Source organism: Crinia signifera, chromosome 4 (assembly GCF_055691185.1).
Source record: "Crinia signifera chromosome 4, ASM5569118v1, whole genome shotgun sequence".
NCBI classification, from domain to species: domain Eukaryota; kingdom Metazoa; phylum Chordata; class Amphibia; order Anura; family Myobatrachidae; genus Crinia; species Crinia signifera.
The window spans coordinates 295,712,118-295,721,652 of NC_139220.1; the positions used below are offsets into that span (position 1 = coordinate 295,712,118).

The 9,535-nt window shown below is 45.1% G+C and overlaps 1 protein-coding gene across 3 annotated transcripts in view; it reads right to left on the minus strand.

Annotated features, from left to right (window-relative positions):
• Positions 1-8,285, minus strand: part of S1PR2 (sphingosine-1-phosphate receptor 2) — a 45,645-nt gene extending 37,360 nt beyond the window's left edge. For 2 of the 3 annotated variants that reach the window (XM_083185075.1, XM_083185074.1), the window contains exon 1: positions 8,136-8,255. The gene's annotated coding sequence lies outside the window, so the exon portion shown is untranslated. Of the gene's footprint in view, positions 1-8,135 lie in introns of all 3 variants that reach the window. The other variant, XM_083185076.1, reaches the window with a different exon arrangement.
• Between the last annotated feature and the right edge of the window lie 1,250 nt (positions 8,286-9,535).

Genomic DNA, 9,535 nt, shown 5'->3' on the forward strand with positions numbered 1-9,535 from the left:
GAGTAGGAAATCTGGGGAATTTTTTCTGTTGCGTAAAAGAACAAAATTGTAAATAAAGTTTGATCATCTCGGAATAAACAAGAGAGTCAGTGTTTCCAGTGCACCCTTTTTTCATATTTGTATTTATTTTGGGTACTTCCTCATCTTTGCTGCCACCGCTTACGCTATGGCACTTACGTTGGAATCTTCGTGTACACGCCACCCTTCTGTGTCCATGCCACCATCTATTACCCCGAAGCGTGGTGAGAAATGCGAGCCTGCGAGGGGACGATGGCGGTATTCTTAAAGCAGCTAACGTAACTGGCGTAAGCGTTGGCCGCAAAGATGAGTACCTTATTTTGTGTGTGCAGCGCTGTGCGCCATTTATATAGCTGCTACGTGGGCTCTGTCCATGCTGTGCAGCACTGTGGTACCCTTTATTTACTTTTACATGTGGTTTCTATCACATGAGAGGAGGAGGCTGGTGTGCAGCCTTCTCTGGCCAAGCCCCCTCATCACTGCCGGGATCTAGTGCTGTGCAGTAGGGCAGTAGGGCGTCTCCATGAAAACACTGGGCATTCCCATGGGTACTTGGGGGTGGGCCGATGACTGCCGGGGGTGGGCGGCTGATGTCTCATGATGTCAGCTGCTCGCCCTGTCTTCATCCCGGCAGCCGCACATACAGTATAAGTCAATCTCAACTGACTTACATTTGCAACGGCTCGGGAAATCATTTCTCCTGCTGTGGGCATATGCAAGGGGATGTGTCTTCCTAACACATGTTGTCAGCTGACACCGCCCCCCGCACCTGCGTCACTGGGCGATTTGCATGGGAAGGGGTGATTGCCTGAAACGCCGCCGCACCCCCCCCCCCCTCCGCCCGCAATTGTGGGTGCGTGCACCGTTCACCATGACCGCACAAACCCTGCGTCTGCACATGTGTACACCATCGGTCACGGGGGATCCGAACAGACCTGAATAACGTCCTAACTGCGGGACGCTGCGGTTGGGAGGAATGGGCTCTCCCATTGCTGTAAACGGGTCACGGATTGGATGACCCAGGTTACCCATTTACACTGCCTCTGCATTCTAAGCATTTCTGTGCTGGATTCTGGCATCTCTGGAATAGGGATATATTTATATTTACCTCTCTTCAGCGTTCGCTCTGTAAGACGATATTTGGCTCTTCTGCGATGTGTGTAATTACCGCACTTTCCTTTTCAGATTGTCGTGTGACATATGGTTAATGCTGCATTTAAGAGATTAACAGGAATCGGCCTCGTCTTCTACCTCCATCCTGTTTGATACACCCCCCCCTCCTCCTAGTTGAGTCTCATCATGTGGAAGTAACGTGTCCTGACAATGCCCCAGTTCCCATAATGGCTCCTACTACTGGATTTATATAGCACAGGGAAGCGCACTATTAACTTTATGCAAAATATCCTTTTATCCTTATAAAACGTTTCATGTTCACACTACGTCATTCTGTCAGCAGCCTTGTTGCCGTTGCTTGTTTTGGCACCTGAGATTTCTTGTGTTTCACCAGCAATGTTGCTCATGTTGATTGTTATGTATTCTGTACGGCTGTTGTTTAAGTATTGCTGCTATCGGCTGGGGAGGGGGAAGAAGCTGAACCGGTATTGAGCCCAGAGCCACTTAGACACCTGGCAGAGGCGGAGCAAGGTACTGGGGGCGTGGCCAAGCCACATTGCAAATAACAAGGCTCTTCATATGTTGCAGGGGGACATCATATTGGGGGAGTGGCTGCTCCCACCAGTGCTGTTTCAGAGAGATCCAGGGCCTGAGGGGATCCAATTGATGTGTCAACAGTGTTTATGTAGGCAGTCAATAAGTCGACACATGAAAAATATCAACATGGTCTAGGTAGGGATGGCCATCATCATAGATGGTTGCCATCAATGGCAATTCTGCAACTGGCCATCGATAGTGCTTAACTTTGCAATGGATGACCATCGATATTTTTACATATCGATGGTCATCCATTGTGTTTGATTGATTGACCTTTGGGCCGATCAAACACGGGGGGGCGGGGCTTTGCGGGTGTCGGGGGCAGAGCTATGCTCCATGTCCCGGCACTTTGGGAAAAAAGCAAAATATTGTTTTGCTGTTCCATCGATGGAGGGAAACCATCTGGTTCTCCCCCATCGATGGCAAAAATATTCAACATCGGCTATGAACCATCGATGATTTTGAATAATCGATGGACAATGGCCATCCCTAGGTCTAGGTCAACACTGACAAAAGGTCGACACAAGCAAAATGTTGAAATGCCAATGGTTGACAGAAGTTTTTCGTGATTTTCTAATCAATATGGTGTCCATATCAACAGATGACGACATAGACAACAAAAACTGCGAAAAACCTGTGGCAACATTTTATTGTGTCGACATACACATGTTGACCTTTTGCTTGTGTCAAACATTTGTCAGTGTCAACCTAGACCAGCGGCCAGCGGTTCTGAAACTGTGGGTCCCAGCATGTTGCTGACCATCAGGCTGATGACTTTTCTAATCTCAGTCAGTAATTCAAGGAGTCTGAATCATTTGAGTTGTCTGTTACTTTAGACTCCTCCCATTATTGTCTGCCTCCACAATGCTGCCATGTATGTGCTGTCTGCTGACTACACATGTGATGTGATGACCTTCTGCAGTAACTTGCTCGGGAATCGGTACATCTGTCAGAATGAACTTAGGTCTACAGTCATTAGGTAGACCCCATTAGGTCGACTGGCAGGAAGGTCGACCTGAGTTAAGGTCAACATGGGCCAAGGTCGACATGACTTAAGGTCGAATTTGCATAAAGGTCGACATGAGGAAGGTCGACTGGTCATAAGGTCGACATGGGTTTTTCACTGTTTTTTTATCCGAATGTCGACACAGTTGGCAATGAGAATCGGACCCTAGCGATGCATCGGGCACGGTGGCTCGCTTCGCTCGCCACAGCTTTAATAACCTCCACCACGCCCTAGTGGATGGTAGGGCATGAAATACCGCCTGTCGGCACATGTCGGCTCAAAAAACAGTGAAAAACCCCATGTCGACCTTCCTCATGTCAACCTTTATGCAAATTCGACCTTAAGTCATGTCGACCTTGGCCCATGTCGACCTTAAGTCAGGTCGACCTTCCTGCCAGTCGACCTAATGGGGTCGACCTAATGACTGTAGACCTAAGTTCATTCTAATAGATGACAGCTTCCCCTTGCTCGGGTCCTGTAATTATTTTAATTGTCAGATGGGGTCCCGGAGCAAAATAGTTTGAGGACCCCTAACCTAGACTATACTGACCTTTTTCAAATGGCATATACAAACAGTGTATAAACCAATAAATCCTGCGCTTCGAAAGCAGCCTAAAGTACTGCTACCAAAATTGAAGAACCACTTCAAAGGAGAACATACAATACCAACACAGATATTGGAGCGTTACTTGGGCACTAGATGTTAAGGTTTTTTTTGCAGAATGATAGTACCCAAAAAGGAAGAGAAAAAAATAGTGTAACACTGGAGGTGTGTGTGTGTTGGGGGATGGCAGGGGGCTGGTAGTGCCACCCAATTTTCAGAAGATCCCCAGCAGTTCTGGGAAGGTAGGCGATTATGGTATATTTACCAGATTCATGGGTCTACAAGGAGGGTGTGGGACTAAGATGACACAAAATTATGTGATTAATATAATTTAGCCCCTTACCCCTCTCTGAAGAATCATGATTGCTGGTATACCAGTTATTGCCAGTGGAGGAGGATGATGCAGGAAGTCCAGTAGCGTACAGGAGACTTGTCCACATTTACGTGAGGCCGGGAGGCTAACCCAAATTTTGGGAACCTCCCTTCTGTTCCAGGAGGTAGGCCAGTATGCCCTAGGGCACATGGGGCCTTATTCTTGTTCACTCTTTGAGGCAAATTCCTTCTTAGCTAGAGAAAACCATGTGCACTGCAGGTGGGGCAGATGTAACATGTGCAGAGAGAATTAGATTTGGGTGGGGTTTTAGTTCAAAGTGAGATCTATATTGCAGTGTAAAAATAAAGCAGTCAGTATTGTCCCTGAACATAAACAAAATAACTCACCCAAATCTAAATCTCTCTGCACATGTTACATCTGCCCCACCTGCAGTGCACATGGTTTTGTCCAAGCTAAGAAGGAATTTGCCTCTAAGAGTGAACTAGAATAAGGCCCATAGAAACATAGAATTTGACGGCAGATAAGAACCACTTGGCCCATCTAGTCTGCCTCTTTTAACAGTACAACAGTAATGGGGCACAACAGTAACGGCCGCCCCACCCTGTCTAATTTTATTAACTGATTGAATGAGTCCCCAAAGATATATTCTGAATGTCCACACAAGATGGGAATGTCCACTTATTTTTCACTGACTCCAATCTCCGTGCCAATGTATATATGCAAAAAAAAAACATACAAGAAGAGGGGTCAGAGATCAGTCTCAAATATCCTACAAAATATAGTGGGGCCACCAAAAAAACCCATGAATAGATAAGGTGCTTACACATGCTTACATAAGCAATTGTGGGTGAACTCCTGTAAAGGTATCTTTAGGTTGGACATGCAATAAATGGCTTACATGCAAACACTTGTGATAACTCCTGTAAAGGTATCTTTGTGGAAGTTATTAATGCTTACACAAGCTTACTTGAGCGAGTGCAGAGATATACTGTACATATAGCCGTTTCTTTTCTGTTCCTCACAACCACAGGTGGAAGCCATGTGAAAAAACAAAACAGAAAACCTCTCATGGCGCAGATAAAAACAGACATGTGGCTTTATTAAAACAACTAAAATATACAAGACAGCCTCGTACCGTAGATGGGGGTGTACAAAATGGTTAACAGCAGGATGATGAAACCCGGGTGTTCCTACTGCATCTCCACAAACATGTTATCCTTGACTCAGAACTTTCCTTTGTACCCCACATTCAATCTGTCTCAAAATCATGCCACATGCACCTAAAAAACATATTTAAAATTCGCCCTTACCTTACACAAGACACTGCAAAAACTCTAATCCATGCTCTCATCATCTCACGCATTGATTATTGCAATAGTCTCCTTATTGGCCTTCCCCAATACAGACTCTCACCACTACAGTCCATTATGAATGCAGCTGCAAGGCTGATCTTCCTAGCCAGACGTTCATCGTCTGCAAAGCTACTCTGTCAGTCACTTCATTGGTTACCTGTATTCTACCGTATTCAATACAAAATTCTTTTACTTACACACAAAGCCATAAACCAAACTACACCAACATACATATCTTCTCTTATCTCAAAATATCATCCAACCCGACCTCTATGCTCCTCACAAGATCTGCGGCTCTCATCCACACCCATTACTCGCTCCCATTCCCGACTGCAGGACTTTCTTCGGGCTGCACCCACTCTGTGGAATGCCCTCCCAAGCACAATAAGACTCTCCTCCAGTCTCCAAACCTATAAGCGTTCCCTTAAAACTCATCTCTTCAGGCAAGCTTATCAAATTCCAGAACCAGTCATGGACCTATAGTTAACACCTCCAAGTCTGTCTATCACAAGATGAGGGATGTGTATGAGGAAGACATCCATGTTGTACGTAATGCAGGTGGTTGCTGTGGACCCTCTAAGATGCCACCACCACACTTTAACTTGGTGGGCTAGAAAGTGGGTATTGGTGGCAGTGTGAGGGTGGGGGAGGGAGGGTGGGAAGCAGTAGATGGAGGTTTTGCCTACGGTGCCTTATTCTTACACCGGTTCTGAATCGATGTGAGAATGAGGCCAATCCCACAGCAGTGCAGACAGAACTAATCCTCTGTATAGCTGTTATTGATTGCAATCCTCCATTTCAGGTCACTTCTCCATTAATGATTTACAAACTAATTAAAAATCATCAGAGTAGAATGTCTGCTGACAGCAAATTATACTCATCGATGACGAGGCCAGGAGTCAAAACTGAGAAGTCCCAATTCCTTACATACCCTGACATAACCATATGTGTGCACTGGAAGCCTGGCCTGTCTGCCCCAGGGATCGTGAGAGATGCTATGATTCTGTGGCCCTGGTGGACTTCAGAGGATGGGGCATCCCCCAAACACATTGAGCCTGATTCAGAGGTGGGCGCAGATGTGTCAGTGGCTGTGTCATTTGGCGGTCACCAGTCTTTGTATTAAATTTACTAAGATTTGAGTTCTATACTTGGGCATTGTGGGTGGAACCCTGAATAAATACGAGAAACAATACATAATAAATCTTATATCAATAGCAAAGGTTATCCTGAGCAGATATTGGATGGCTAACACTGCACCTGAATTTATTGAATGGAGAGCACGAGTTAATTTTATTGTGAAACAAGAAATGAAAATTGCCCAAATACGGCACACTGAGGATAAGGTTGGGTTAATGTGGAATTGTTGGATACAGTCACAATTTTATGATAATAATAATTAAGATAAAGATCGGGAAACACAAAGTATATATAAGACTTATTTGATTATTACTTTATGGCAATAGCGCACCAGGTGTAGGTATATACTATGTATAGAATGTGGGATAGGTGGATAAGTACACTAGTTGGAAGTACTAGGCACTCCCATGGTTTAATGTATCTTGGTGCTTGAATAACTTGTATTATGGCCTATGATACACTGTTAAAATTGTTGAAACAGGACGGCTAACCGGGTTTTACTAATCCTCTTTCCTAATCTTCTTTGGGTCTTTCCTTTTCTGCTAAACTTTGTATCCCTATTTTTTGATATTTTTGAGAAGTAATGGTAAATAGACTCATCCTTATATAGAGGGCGTTGCTCTATAATATGACACTTATTTAATTGTTGAAGACTAGAAGGGATATTGAGAAAAGGGGTCAAGGAGAAAGGTACTCCTCTCAATGTCAGTCGCTTTTTTCACTCTGTATTTTTCCCTTATCTGCTAAACTTTGTATCCCTATATTTTTCTCTTTCTTGGTAGATCCTAGCCTTGTTATTAATGACGTACAGTAGCACGTTCCACATAGATAATGTAATGTAATAAGGTGTACCTCTTATATAAGATCTGGTATGATCTGAGAATGTGAGACCTTTATTAAAGGGAGACGCTGAGTGGGCACTGCCTGCATTGAGTAGATGATGAGCGGTACCCAGAGGTGTAACTGCAGGCGGTGGACTACCTGCAACTCTAACTATCCTGTTTCCTATGTTTCCCTTCTCTGCTAAACTTTGTATTCCTATCTTTTTCACCTTTTTCTCATTGAGGTAGCAGTAAGGAGCAATAATATAATAGGAGTGATGGAGATACTAGACTGAGTCTGACTCCATGATGGTAATAGGAAAATGTTGAGTCTAGCTCCTGGGATGGTTGATTGGTTTGCCCCCGCATAGCGAATAGCACTACGTTGTGAGATTATATGAATAATAGATGTAACAGACCACACCTTGGATATGTGATGTATGTGAGATTTTTTTTTTTTTTTTTTTTTGTTGTTCTTGTCTTTTGTCATGTATGTTAAATTGAATAAAGAGTTAAAGTTAAAAAAAGATTTGAGTTCTATTGAAGATGGGATGGTAACCCATAGCAACCAATCAGATTCTGTCTATTATGTTCTAGAAGGTGCAAAATAAATAAGACGTAGATTATGATTGGTTGCTATGTGCAACATCCCATCTTCAATAGTGCTCCCATGTTACAAAATTTACCCCTATAGCTTTATGCAGTTAATATATAGCCAGAATATTCCGTTGTGCTGTACAATTGGATGGTCCTGAAAGTTCTTCCACTCACTCACTCGCGCACTCACTCGCTCACACACAAAGGGGGATTTATGTCCCAACTTTATTCATGCTGAGGGGGTTGTGCCCACAATAAATAATGTGCCTGATTCAGCAGAGCTCACTAAGCAGCAGTTGTTGGCTGCTTAGCAAGCCCTAAAGCCAGGGCTGCCATCAGAAGGTAGGGCCCCCCTGTGTGTGTTAGATAGATAGATAGATAGATAGATAGATAGATAGAAATAGGTGGAAATGAAAGAGGGAGGGTGAGAGAATGAATAGGGGAAATTGGAGAGTGTGTGAGAGAGTGAGAAACAGAAGAGAGAAAGGAGGGAGAGAGAGAGAGGGGAGCAACAAAGAGGTCAGTCTGAACAGTAATATAGAATACCAGTACTCACTGTGGTGGGGGCTGACAGGGAGATCCTTGCTGCAGTGTTTTCTTTGGATTCATGTGACTTGCTGGGTCCTTCTCCTCCCCTCATCCGCACAGGCAGTGCACTCTCCAGGCACCACAGTGACGCCTCCAGTCCTGACCTGAATCCTGGGCAGCAGCTCTCACTAGTGAGAAGTTGGAACTGCTACAGGCATCCATTAGTCTGGTCTGCTCTGTCCCCGGACAGCAGGGGCTGCTGGGACATGTAGATTTTGTTAAGTGTCTGGCTGCCAGGTACTTATAAAAAAAACTACATGTCCCAGCAGCCCCTGCTGTCTGGGACCAGAGCAGAGTCTGCCTGCAGCTGAGCCGATACATACGAAAGCAGGGGCAGAGATGGATACCTGGTAAGGAGCTATTCAATGTTAATCGTTGTAGGACCAGGTCAGGGCCCCCTTCTCTCTCAGGGCCCAGGACTCCAGACCCCCCTGTTGGCGGGCCTGCCTGAAGCACCGCCTGCTTCACGGCCGAATGCCCCCGCCACCACCACCGCCGCCGAATCCCCTCAGGAACATGCAAGGGGATGTATGTGACCAAAGCACTATTAGCAGCAGATTAAGGGAAGGGGGGGGAGGGGGGGGGGGGAACCTCAGGGGGCCCCTCAGGGGGCCAGTACCCCATGCCCCCCCTCAAGGGGCCCCCTGTGGTTGGCATGTATTTAGGAAAAAAAAAATATATATATATATATATATATATAATTTTTTTTTTTTTTTTTTGCTAAAGGTATTGTGCATGGAAGTAGGGCATACCTCCCAACATGACCCATGCCAGGAGGGACAAAATGCTCTGCTTCTGGACGATTGCCATCACCTGTTTTTGAACAGGTTAACTAATAAGAAAGGTGTTTCAGCACAGGTGATGGCAATCCTAAATTAAGAGGAAAGTCCAGAAACAGAGCAATGTGTCCCTCCTGGAGAGGGTCATGTTGGGTAGGGTAGGGTAGTGCTGCAACTTCATCTGTCTGCCAATGTGACAATGATTAATGGTGCTGAGCATCGGGAGCCAATGCACACTGACTGCACAGCAGTGCATTACTGGGAGTTGACAAAGTCCCATGAGACTGCACAAGAGGTCAGAGGCTGAGAGGCTTGTGCTGAGCTCTGCTTGGTGCAGCTCATCACATGCTTCTCAGGTCAATGGAGGACAGCAGCGGCAGCGGCCTTGTCATGGGAGGGTTTTCAGAGGCAGTGCTGAGCCTGTCAGGGCTCCTACAGACTAATATACAGAGGGACAAAACAGGCTTTTCATGTGGTATTTTATATATATATCTACTGTATGTAATATATATATATATATATATATATATATATATTACACACACACACACACACACACACACACACACACACACACACACACACACAC